Source organism: Chironomus tepperi, unplaced genomic scaffold (genome assembly GCF_022539635.2).
Source record: "Chironomus tepperi strain 1889 unplaced genomic scaffold, CSIRO-AGI_Ctep_v1 contig_24, whole genome shotgun sequence".
Lineage (NCBI taxonomy): Eukaryota > Metazoa > Arthropoda > Insecta > Diptera > Chironomidae > Chironomus > Chironomus tepperi.
The window spans coordinates 3,994-16,302 of record NW_027226146.1 but is presented as its reverse complement, the minus strand read 5'-3'; the positions used below and the strand labels follow the sequence as shown (position 1 = coordinate 16,302).

Genomic DNA, 12,309 nt, shown 5'->3' with positions numbered 1-12,309 from the left:
TATCACAGGCGAGCACACACATAGCACACACATCCATTTCATTTTGCTATGTATTAATAAAAATCGATTATTCGCCTTTGACCTACAATATCATGTACTGGAGATTCAGTAAAGCTTTTTATTTTTTTTTGCAGCATGAAATTGAATGAATGTTGTGGTGGCCAGTCACATATATTTCAAGTTCATTTCATCTTAGATGAACGAGAGTAGATGTAGAAGAAGAAAAAAAAAAGTTTTTGGCAGCAACAGTAGTTATACAGCAGTGGATAAGTAAATGAATGACGAAATTCTATGTACTATGTAGCTTTTAAAGCTACTTTCTATATATACACACTCATTATATACATAGATTCTAGAGTATTGATTTAACAGACGTATCGTAGACGTGTTTCGATGTGAATAAATATCAGAATTTGGCATTTACTAATTACATCAGTTCAAGAGTAGTACTCAATATTTTATCAATGAGGCTAATGACATCAAGAAAAAGAAAAAGAATAGGAAATGTAGGAAATTGTATGTGTAGTGTTGATAAATAGTCTGAAATCTTGGAATTTCCGAAAGAGTAATGAAAGGACTTTTTGGACTAAAGTTGTTAATGATGACTAAGAAATCAATGTGACAGGTGAGTAAACTAGCTTTTTTGATACAGAACCTTACTTTTTGGTGCAGAACTCATTGAATTATTAATTTTGATTTAATCCCGAACAACACAATGCGTATGCTAGGGCATCGCTAAGTAAGCTTATCAGGTAGGATGCGAAGTTGGTCTGTCGGCAACATGATGACTGATGACTGATGCCCTGTACTAAATTGATTCTCCATATTGTACCGTCCAGAGGTGGAGGAGGAATGTCCTCATGACATCATAGTTGACATTAATTATCATAAACAAACAGCATTTGCAAAACAGTCTTGTGATGACCGTGACTCCGTGACGGCGGCACTATGACAGCTGATATCAACCTCATGCTAAATTGATTCACTTCATTGTGCTCAATTGATTCTCCGTATTGTGCTGCCAGGCATCATACTGCACAATAAACTCACAAACAAACAGCATCTGCTTATCAATCACTTGCGGACCATTAAATCCTTTCTGCCGAGAAGACACTCCTTGGTCCTAATTTGACTATCTACCATTAAGCCTAATTTCAATGTCTCGATAAGTTGAATCAACAATCAATATTTATCAAAACAAAATTTAATTCCATAAAAAATTCCGTCATCACATCCGATTTTAAAATTTCTTAATCTTTTTGTAACTATACAATGTTAATTCCCCCTTTCGTCAATTTGTTATCAATCCATTCATAAAAGCACGAAATCCTTATCAAGAAATATAAAACAAAAAAAAATTTGCACTCGTTGCGCAAGTTAGGCAAAATTATGGTTTTAAAGCCTTCATTAATTCAATGAAAATCTTTTGTTTTTCACTTGAAGCGACTAAATTATCACAAAACCGTCTTAGTCTAGTGGGTAAAATGAGATTAGTATGATGTGAAGTACTTTGGATATTTTTTTTATGAAGGTAAAATTAAATTTTGAGTGCTGACTGAGCAGTTTTTTGACTATATTTGACTGTCGATTTGTAAGGGGGTCGTTCACTTATTACGTTCCATCCGTCAGAGAGAAGCTTTTTGGGGTGGACCTTGAACTTTTTTGTCCTTATCTTTAGGTTGCTAGGAGTTCTCTTGAAATAATCCCAAAAAATCCGCCAAAATGTTGCCGGTCCATACAAAAAAAAAATCAAAACCAATTCTTCTTACAAAAATTTCTGGCTACATCATGGTAGGAGTTAATGAGGTTAAAACCAAAGAACTCCCGGGAGAACGGTTAGAGGACTTAGGGACAGATTTTTCGGAACAGATCAATTTTGGATACATGGATTTTCGATGGTTCTAATTGGTACATGGTAGCTATGAAAAGCTTTAGTATTAATGATTCCTGCCTGCAATCAACTGATTATGATGAATTTTGGTCTACTAAAGAAAATCATGACCCCCACTATTCGTCCCGGGGTACACATTAATAATTTGGCACACCGTCACTTGGCGAAAACAGCCGAATCTGCCAATTGACAACCTGTTTCTAAATATACGGCTGTCCCCTGATTATTTATCTGATTTTATATTTTTTAAAAAGACCTTTAGTGCGCGACTCTCTGACAAACTTTGACTCTATTCTTATTCAGGACTCATTTAGAATCACTAAAATAAGCAGTGCCATATAATTTATAATATCAAAAATTTAAAAAAATTCCAATTTTTGATATCAAATATATTTCTTGATAATTTTTTTCTATTAAAAATTGATTTCAACAAAATTGTAATTTTTATAACAATTTTATTAGGAATTAATCTCATTAGAGCTAAATATTTTTATCTCCAAGAGTCTCTTGGCCAAGGCTCCCGCAGATTATAATCTTCAATAATCTTTCTATGAAGATTATAATCTTAAATAATCTTTGTATGAAGATTATTAAAGATTATAATCTTTGTATGGAAGATTATAATCTTTGAAAATTTTGTATGAAGATTATAATCTTTAATAATCTTTGTATGGAGATTATAATCTTTTCCATACAAATCCTTAAAAAGATTATAATCTTTAAATTTATTGTCATATTAAGTTTTTAACTATTACGAAAGTGTAATTTACATTAAACTATCGAAAAAAGCAGAATTTTGCCTTAGTATTCATATCTAGGATGAAAACCTATTCGGAAAAATCGTATTTTACTTCAGTATTCTTATTTGGAATGGAAAACTTTAGAAAAACCCATCAAAAATGCCAAATTTTGTCTTGATTTCCTTATTTAGGGTGGAAAACTCATCAATAAAATTGAATTTGGCCTCAGTTTTCTAATTTAGGATGGAAAACTCCTCAGTACAGCCGAATTTGGCCTCAGTTTTCTTATTTGAGGTTAAAAACTCATCAGTAAAGCCGAATTTGGCCATAGTTTTCTCATTTTGAATGAAAAATTTTTCAGAAAAGCCGTATTTGGCCTCGGTTTTCTAATTTGAGGTGAAAAACTCGACGAATTATGGGTCGGTTTCCTTATTTAGAGTGGAAAACTCCTCAGTAAAGCCAAATTGGAGTGTAAAACCACACAGAAAAGCCAGATTTCTCTTAAGTTTGTTTAAACAAAGCAGAAAACCCCTCGAAAATGTCAATTTTGGCTTGAATTTTCTTTAACCTAGGGTGAAATATTCCTAAAAATAAAATTATTTACATCAATTTTCATTACAATTGAGTGAAAACCTAGTTTGAAACTTGATGCACAGTGCACAGTTAACGAAAAGCGCAGAAAATAATTAATTTCTCATTAAATGTTAATTTTCCTTATAGTTACAACTAAATTCATTGTATTAGAAGATTATAATCTTCAATATGAAGATTATTTTCAAGATTATAATCTTTCTATGAAGATTATTAAAGATTATAATCTTTGTATGAAGATTATTTGAGATTATAATCTTTGTATGAAGATTATTTCGGATTATAATCTTTGTATGGAAGATTATAATCTTGAAAATCATTTTGTATGAAGATTATAATCTGCGGGAGCCTTGCTCTTGGCTTACCTCACGTAAAATAGCGATAAGTACCAAAAAAAACAGAGTTGGCAGGACTTTAAAGTGGAGTCCGGACTTTGAAAGTCCGGACTTTCAAAGTCCGGACTTTGAAAAAAAAAAGTGGAGTCCGGACTTTCAAAGTCCGGACTTTAGTGGAGTCCGGACTTTAGAAAAGTCCGGACTTTGAAAGTCCGGACTTTGGGACTTTGGGAGTCCGAAAAGTCCCATACAATTTTTTTTTTTTATTAAAAAGTATTTTAATATTTTTATTTTCGGTACCAGTGCGTAACCCGACTTGAAAAAATGAATTTTTTTCGGTACCACTGCGTAACCCGACTTGAAAAAATGAATTTTTTGACATTTTTTACGGTACCACTGCGTAACCCGACTTGAAAAAATGAATTTTTTGACATTTCTTACGGTACCAGTTCGTAACCCGAATTGAAATATAAAAAATGAATTTTTTGACATTTTTTTCGGTACCAGTGCGTAACCCGACTTGAAAAAATGAATTTTTTTCGGTACCACGGCGTAACCCGACTTGAAAAAATGAATTTTTTGACATTTTTTACGGTACCACTGCGTAACCCGACTTGAAAAAATGAATTTTTTGACATTTTTTTCGGTACCACTGCGTAACCCGACTTGAAAAAATGAATTTTTTGACATTTTTTTCGGTACCACTGCGTAACCCGACTTGAAAAAATGAATTTTTTGACATTTTTTACGGTACCAGTGCGTAACCCGACTTGAAAAAATGAATTTTTTGACATTTTTTTCGGTACCAGTGCGTAACCCGACTTGAAAAAATGAATTTTTTGACATTTTTTTCGGTACCACTGCGTAACCCGACTTGAAAAATGAATTTTTTGACATTTTTTTCGGTACCACTGCGTAACCCGACTTGAAAAAATGAATTTTTTGACATTTTTTACGGTACCAGTGCGTAACCCGACTTGAAAAAATGAATTTTTTGACATTTTTTTCGGTACCACTGCGTAACCCGACTTGAAAAAATGAATTTTTTGACATTTTTTACGGTACCAGTGCGTAACCCGACTTGAAAAAATGAATTTTTTGACATTTTTTTCGGTACCACTGCGTAACCCGACTTGAAAAAATGAATTTTTTGACATTTTTTTCAATACCACTGCGTAACCCGACTTGAAAAAATGAATTTTTTGACATTGTTACACAGTGTAATCTAAAAAAATGTCACTTTTTCAACTCGGGTTACGCAGTGTAACCGAAAAAAATGTCAAAAAATTCATTTTTTCAAGTCGGGTTACGCAGTGGTACCGAAAAAAATGTCAAAAAATTCATTTTTTCAAGTCGGGTTACGCAGTGTAACCGAAAAAAATGTCAAAAAATTCCCAAAGTCCCAAAGTCAAAGTCCCAAAGTCCCAAAAGTCCGGACTTTCATAGTCCGGACTTTCGTGGAGTCCGGACTTTCAAAGTCCGGACTTTAGTGGAGTCCGGACTTTCAAAGTCCGGACTTTTGGGACTTTTGGGACTTTTAAAGTCCGGACTCCAAAGTCCTGCCAACTCTGAAAAAAAATATCAATTTTTAATTAATCGCAACATTTCAAAAGAATTAAAAATTTATGACATTTAAGTGAGAATAAAAAAAATATTAGACGACGCTATCTCCAGCACATAAAGCAACAAAATATAAACTTTTTCATTTATTCATACAACACATCACTTTACATTACATAAATCGTCAAACGAAAACTTTTTTCACTCTCTTCTTTTTTTAAAAAAATGAAAAAAAAAAGTAAAAAGCAGACTCAAAACTGTGTGTGGAAAAACTCTCAAAGCTCCCATTGCATGCGCATGTAGTTGTGCCTTTTTTTTGAATAATTTTTTTTTCTTGTTCCGAAATACAAAAAAAAACGTGCGCACACATAAATCGCGCACATTAAATTATAAAATTTGATTGGATATTTTTATTGTGTCTCCCCACTACACACGAATATATGAAAAAAAAGTGTATAATTTTAAATGCTTGATGGCAAAAATGTCTTGAAAGTAGAAAAAAAAAAGGGCAAGCATGTGATGTGAGTGAATATAAAAAATATAAAAATCACATATGAATGTCGTATATGTCGGTCTTATCATTTATCATGCGAGAAGCTGTAAATATACATATTCGTATGTGCCATTGTGTTGTTGTCGTGTCCAATATATAAAAAAATATCATCTCAAGTGCTTCGCAAAGAATAGCAAGCAAAAACCAACAATTTTGCTGTTCAGTGCTCGATTTATGGCCAAAAATTGTTTGTGTATCCATACCGATACAGTCATAAATGTAAATTCATTAAAAATTAAAGTTTAACGGCAGCAAAAAAAATTGATGAAATTGTAAATTTATTCGTGATTTTTCTTTATCAACAGCGCTGTTCCTTAACGAAAATAAATAAAAGAAGATGTTTAATATCAGAAACCGAACGCGGACCGCGTTTAACGTTGTATTGGTACGTAACTTTTATGTTATTTAAATGCTTCGCTATCTTTTATTTTATACTTTTTTTTTTTTTAAACATACCTATAGCGGGAGTTTCAATACGATACTTTGTAGAGCGCGTTTTAGTTCAACTTGCCGTTCGGTCGAAAACGCATCGAACAAACTGTTGCGAGAGGCGTGAAAGATTATAACAAATAAAAAAAAATAATAATAATAAAATAAGTTAATTACAATCATCCATAACCATTAAGTGTGATGTTGATTGTTGGACTATTTAAATTAATTAATTTAAATTAATTGATTGACATTATGTTATTTATGTATGTCTACCATGCAATATTGAGACAATAGTGAACAACAAATTTGTGAACAATTTAATTAGTAATTTTAAAAAAAGACAATAATTTTGTTTATTTGTGGCGAAAGTGAATAACTGAATAAGGAGGATAATTTGTGGACAATGATGAATTGGAGCTTGATTTAAATGTAATTTTATTATTTTAGTGTGATTATTTTTTATTGGCGCAAATTGTCTTTTTGTTGTGAATTATGATTTTTTAAAATTTAAATGTGATATTATAAAAATATTAAAAAGATTTGAAATGTTGACATTTTGAGTCCTGATGTATCGTCAAAAATAAGCGTGAATATTAAGATTTCAAAATTTTTGTAATTCAATGGTTTTAAATTTAATTTAAAATTACAGTCCATTGAATTCATAATTATAGATTATTGGATCCATGTAGAAATTGTTATTGATCATATTAAGCAATAAACATCAAATATGTAATAAACAGTAATAAACAGAACTTGAATCGGCTTTGAGGATTATTGTTTCCATAAAATCCAAATATGCATAATATCGCTATAAATATTCGCAAACTTTAACAAATTGAAAATTCCAGTAAGTTTAAATTATTTGCACATTTGAATCAAGAAATTTTGTTAAATAATTAAATTAAATTCTTAGTTTCAAAGTTTTAAAGTTTAACTCTTAAGCAATTCTGCAATTATTACGATTTACGATAATCTAAATTAATCAGAGTTCGAAGTCGACTCGAATTTCACTACAAATCATACACAATCTGAGTCGACTTCGAAGTCTGAAATTAATTAGTTAGGGGCCTTTAACCTATTACTATCAATGGGAGGTAAATAATTTAACACTAGAATTTCCGAGAATTTTCACTGCGCACTTTTGAAAAAAGTTCGTTATTATGTAAAGTAATAATCGATCCCTTAACCATATTCCCGAAAAGCACAATTTAGTCGCTTAGATGTTGCTTGATGTCATTGTGTTGCTCGGGATATTTTGCGAGATATTATATTAATTACATTGATGGGATTTCATAATTGAACATTTGAACATAGTAACTGAATCCGTCAAAAATTTATTGAAGCTAGTCGAAAGTTCACAATTGCTTGTTTCCAGCAAGTAAAAAGAAAATCACAGTTACTGAATAGATTTACGCTATGCTATTGAATGCAAATTTGTAAACATTTTTGACGATACATTTGTGATTTTACGATGACATAATCAAGGCTCTGACATTTATTCTAAAATTGTAAAAAAATGCACTCCGAATATCACAAATCGGTTAATTATTTTAATAATCCGGCACCAGGGTGGCGTGACTGGTAATTCACTCTAGCGGTTAATTGATCCCCAGACAGCCATTGCTCTAACTTGTCAGTCACACCACCCTGGTGCTTGATTTTGGATCGATTTACCGATTTAGGCTATACGGGTTTAAATTTCATTTTCGATCAACAAAAATTGTAGAAAATTTTTTAAATTAGTGCAATTTCAGATGGCTGCCTGAGTGGACAATAATACGTTAATATCTAGTTGCTTACTAGTTCTAACACTTTTTTGTCCAGTCAATATGTCTTAGCCTTACTTGTCATTCACATTTTAAGTAACACTGATCCACTTGCTCTATAAGTTTACATAACACAATCATTAAATGATAAATCCAATCAATAAATAGACTAACGACTTTAGCAACACAGCTTAAGCATCGCTGTCTACACAAAAAAAAGTTTCATTCACAAACATCCAACCATTTAATTCACAATAGAACACAAAAAAAAATTCATTGAGAATTAATTAAATAGTCATTGCTCTACTAATCATCACTCTCCACATGTGAGTATGGGAGAATCTAGACGAGAATTGAATGGCGAGAATAAAAGTATATAAAGAACATGCAGCATCCAGCCGAAAAAAAATAAGAAATAATACAAGAAAATCGATAATATTAAAGTTCGCCTAATGCCTGCCACAAACAAACATCTCCTCTCATTTTCTTCTCATTCATTTCCATTCATCCCCCTACAACTTTAATTACGAAAAGCTTTATTAAGATGGTTGAATTTCTTTTTTTTTCCCTTCTCGTCGTCTCTCTTTCTCTATTCACAGGGAAGAGGAGGCAGACATATAAGACTAAATAGAAAAAAAACACACTACGATGTCTGTGCGTAAAAGCGAGCAGAACGATTTACGAGCAGTGTTTTTTTTCTGCTTGCTACTGCTACTTACTTTGGCTCTTGTTGTTTCTTTTTTTTTTGACGAGAACGAGTGAGAGCGAATAGTGCAAAAATTTCATTGAAGACATTTCTATTTTTGGGTTAACAGGCTAACATGCCTCCACGTGTTGATTTAAGCATTTTGTTGTTTTTATGACAGCGGTGTAGTCAGAGGCAGGATGAGCTTGTAAATGGGGAAAGGGGATGGAGTTGGTTAATTTGAAATTTTCCATATACTTGGATTATAGTAGTCAATGTCAATGTCACTGTCAGTGACATAATGTTGAGGTTCTTGACCAGAGCATAGTGAATTTAAGAAGCGCTTACCGAGTAGCTTGATGTGTGCAAAATGGGTCGAAATCAGCCATACATTCACATCACTTTGAGGTTTTACCGTCATTACAGCGACTACCCCTAACAGACCATGAACATATGCACCTTAATTCGCTTGTTTATGAGTACTCTCTGTGCCGCTTAGACAAATGTCAGTCAAAAAGCTTATTTAAGAATTAAGCTTATTTAGTTGCTGGTCCCAATTCCGATATCGAGAGAGCATACTCGAAATTAACATTCACAATAACATCAGGACAGCCTTTCGTCTTGAATTTGAATTTGGATGTTTTTATTAACGCTCACGTGCAGTCAGACTTAACCGTTAATACTGCAATATAGAAGTGCTCTAGCAAACACGTTGTGCTACACGAATGTGTGATTTACTACTTTACACCCAAAATAGTTTGAGAAATTCTACCATAAACCCTCACTATACCCTGAACCTTATCAACCAAATCTCCCAACCTGTCTTCACAACTAGTACTTGTAAATCAATATTATTTCATAAAAAAGTAAATGAAAATTATATTGAGAACTTGTTCATGTTGACAAGTGATTTATGGACGATAAGAAGAAATAATTTGTATGTTTTCTCAACTGTGTAGTTCCAAATCAGATCTACATACGTTGTTGTGCCAAAAAACCAAATTTCTACCTTGTTTACTTACAATATTCTCTATTTTTTTACCTTTAAATGGGAACTTCAATCACACTGATAAGAGGAACGAAAGTTAACTAGATTGACAAACATTTTACTTTAAATTGAATTTTATGTAAATTGATAAAGAAGTACACATTCGATAAATCAAATGAAAAAAAAAAAAATAGAAGTTATTTTAAAATCGAACAAATATTTACATTGAAAATATTTTAAAAAGTCCTCTCATGAAAAATATATTAAGTCGAACAACAAGTCAGTCTTCATGGTAACTGATAATGATAAAAATATGTATTTTTTTTGGTAATAAAATTTTTTCTGTGTTTCAATCATATTTATAATATCATACCGCGCAATATCTCAATAGTGCCACGATTACATGTAAACAACTCGTGTGAAACGTACCGCAACTTAGCACCAGAAAAATTTTCATTTTCATTTTTATTTTTACCACGCTGACAAGTTGAACGATGATTATGAAAGGCCACCAATTGAATATTCTTATTGACATTATGGACTAGAAATTGTCAGAATTAGGTGGAGTCATGAGATAATATTGGCAAATTAATCGGCTGCCCGAGCGACAAAAACTAGGGGAAATAATCCTTATGGATTTCTTATAGACTATGAACTTTATGAGACTTCCAAATGGAGTCTTGTGTCGCTCGGGCTGTTATCCATTAACTTGGAAAGATCTTCAATCAAGGATTTTTCGTCACAAAATAGAAACCCCCAATATCCTTTTATTACGATCCCACCCCCTCCCCTCAAAAAATTGTGGATATAGCCGGTAATCCAGACATGTAGTTAGATTTTAGAACATAAAGCATTATGAGATCATTAATTCCTCAACGAGTACAACGTGTTCATTAGGGCTCCACAACGTTTCCGTATCAATGGTTAAATGCATAATTAGGATTCATTCTTAATGGCTGATTTTGATCCATTTTGTAGTTCGCTGGATTGTGTCGCTCGGGTTTATGATCCTGCCTAAAAAGGCGAATCTCCCAAAATCAATTCTATTCTAGAGTCTCATGTAGAACTCAAAGTTGATTGACATTTTGTATAAAAAATTTGACTTAACTGCATTCCAAATTCGAGTCAACTTCAAGCTCTGATCACGTGGATGTCCAAGAGTCTTGTCAATGTTATTCTTACCTTCAGAGAGGTAGCAGGAGGAGTTCAGTACTCGGCAACGTAATAATTGAATGTTCCCACAAAATTTCTTTCATAATTTCACCATAATGTGCTCATTAAGCCACAGTTGAAATCAATAAATACCAATGATATATAAAGTGGACGAAAAACAGCGGATATAAAGTTTCAGAAATAAATACTAAAAATTTACGACCCAAAAAAAGAAAAAAATAAGAACAACATGAAAAGTATTAGTTGTCAAGAAAATATTGCCAAATCATTCAAAATTTCGTCACCTCTCGACTAGATGTGAGGTGGAGCAATGACTATTTATGATAAGCTAAGGCGCCCGTTATCAGGTCTGATTAATTTCCATTTTTTTGTTATATTTCAAAGGAAAAACATTCATCTTTCGTGGTAAAGTGAAATACAAGTGCGATAAGGAAATTTTCAAGTTTAATTGACGTTAATACGAGAATTATTGTGCTGTTTAAAATAAGAAACTGATATCATTCGATAAGTATGAACTGAAATAAACTCCGCATCAACTAAAAAAATATAGAACAATTTGACGTAGTCATAAAATTATGCCAATACTGATGGTCGCACAAAGTGCAATAAAAAATTTGAACAATATTTGTGAAAGTAGTGATATAAGTGAACAGCCTCTTGACTTTACCATGTCAAAATTTAAGCCATCATCACCAATGAAGCATCCATTGTATCAGCAATACTTCGGCAACAATAGTGACATTCCATCCGACCGTAGCGAATGTGATGAGCAAGGTAAATTAAATTAATTTGATGGAAATTGTTGAGTTGGAAACTGGGCGGTATTACACATGATTGTAAATTCTCATTTTTTTTGTGTGTTGATAATTTGAAGGCTTATTTGGAGGTATTAATGATACTTAACGATATTTATTGATATTGATTATTTGGTTAATTTTTTAACAGTAACTAACCGTGATTTGTAATTTTTTTTTTGAGAAATTTTTAAGCTGGCAGTTTTAAGTTGGGAGGGGGAGATCTGGGATATTATTCTCTGGTGATGGTATGGTACGATAGGGTATTTGTACAACACTGGTATGGCACAATGGCACACTTTGTATGGCAATGTGGTTTAGCACCGTGTCATACTGATTGTGCACCGTGCCACACTAATGGTCAGACCAAAAGGTGCTTCGTGTCACATCAATGGTGCACTGTGCTATTGTAATGGTTCATGGTGCCATTCTAATGGTGCACCTTGCCATTCTAATCGTAATAATAAGTGAACAGCACCAAGTGTGTTTGCTCCAAGCTAACTAAGAAAACAAAATTGTCCACAACTTGTCGTTCATGTAAATAACCCCTTAATTCCCATAAAAATGTCATAAAATTCCCAATGTTTCCAACTCATGCAAATTCTTTATATGTAATCCCCTAGTACATAAATGACTTTACAAAACGTTATAACTTACAACATTCTTGCATATTGCGTGACTTTTGATTGTGTCTCGGTCTCCCAAGTTCAACTATAATTGATATTTTATTAAGGCAACAATGTTTAATGAAATTAATTTTAAAAAATTTACATTAGTCTGCAATTCATCAAAAGCCAGTCT

The 12,309-nt window shown here is 32.5% G+C and overlaps 1 long non-coding RNA gene across 2 annotated transcripts; it reads left to right on the top strand.

Moving 5' to 3' along the window:
• Positions 1 to 1,485: 1,485 nt before the first annotated feature.
• Positions 1,486 to 11,259, top strand: LOC139093561 (uncharacterized). 2 transcript variants are annotated; one of them, XR_011544708.1, is made up of 4 exons: positions 1,486 to 1,531; positions 5,976 to 6,055; positions 6,133 to 6,531; positions 11,099 to 11,259. It is a non-coding gene; the product is annotated as an uncharacterized lncRNA (long non-coding RNA). The 2 variants fall into 2 exon arrangements; XR_011544707.1 differs by lacking the exon at positions 1,486 to 1,531 and adding an exon at positions 5,637 to 5,889.
• The last annotated feature ends 1,050 nt before the right edge of the window (positions 11,260 to 12,309 follow it).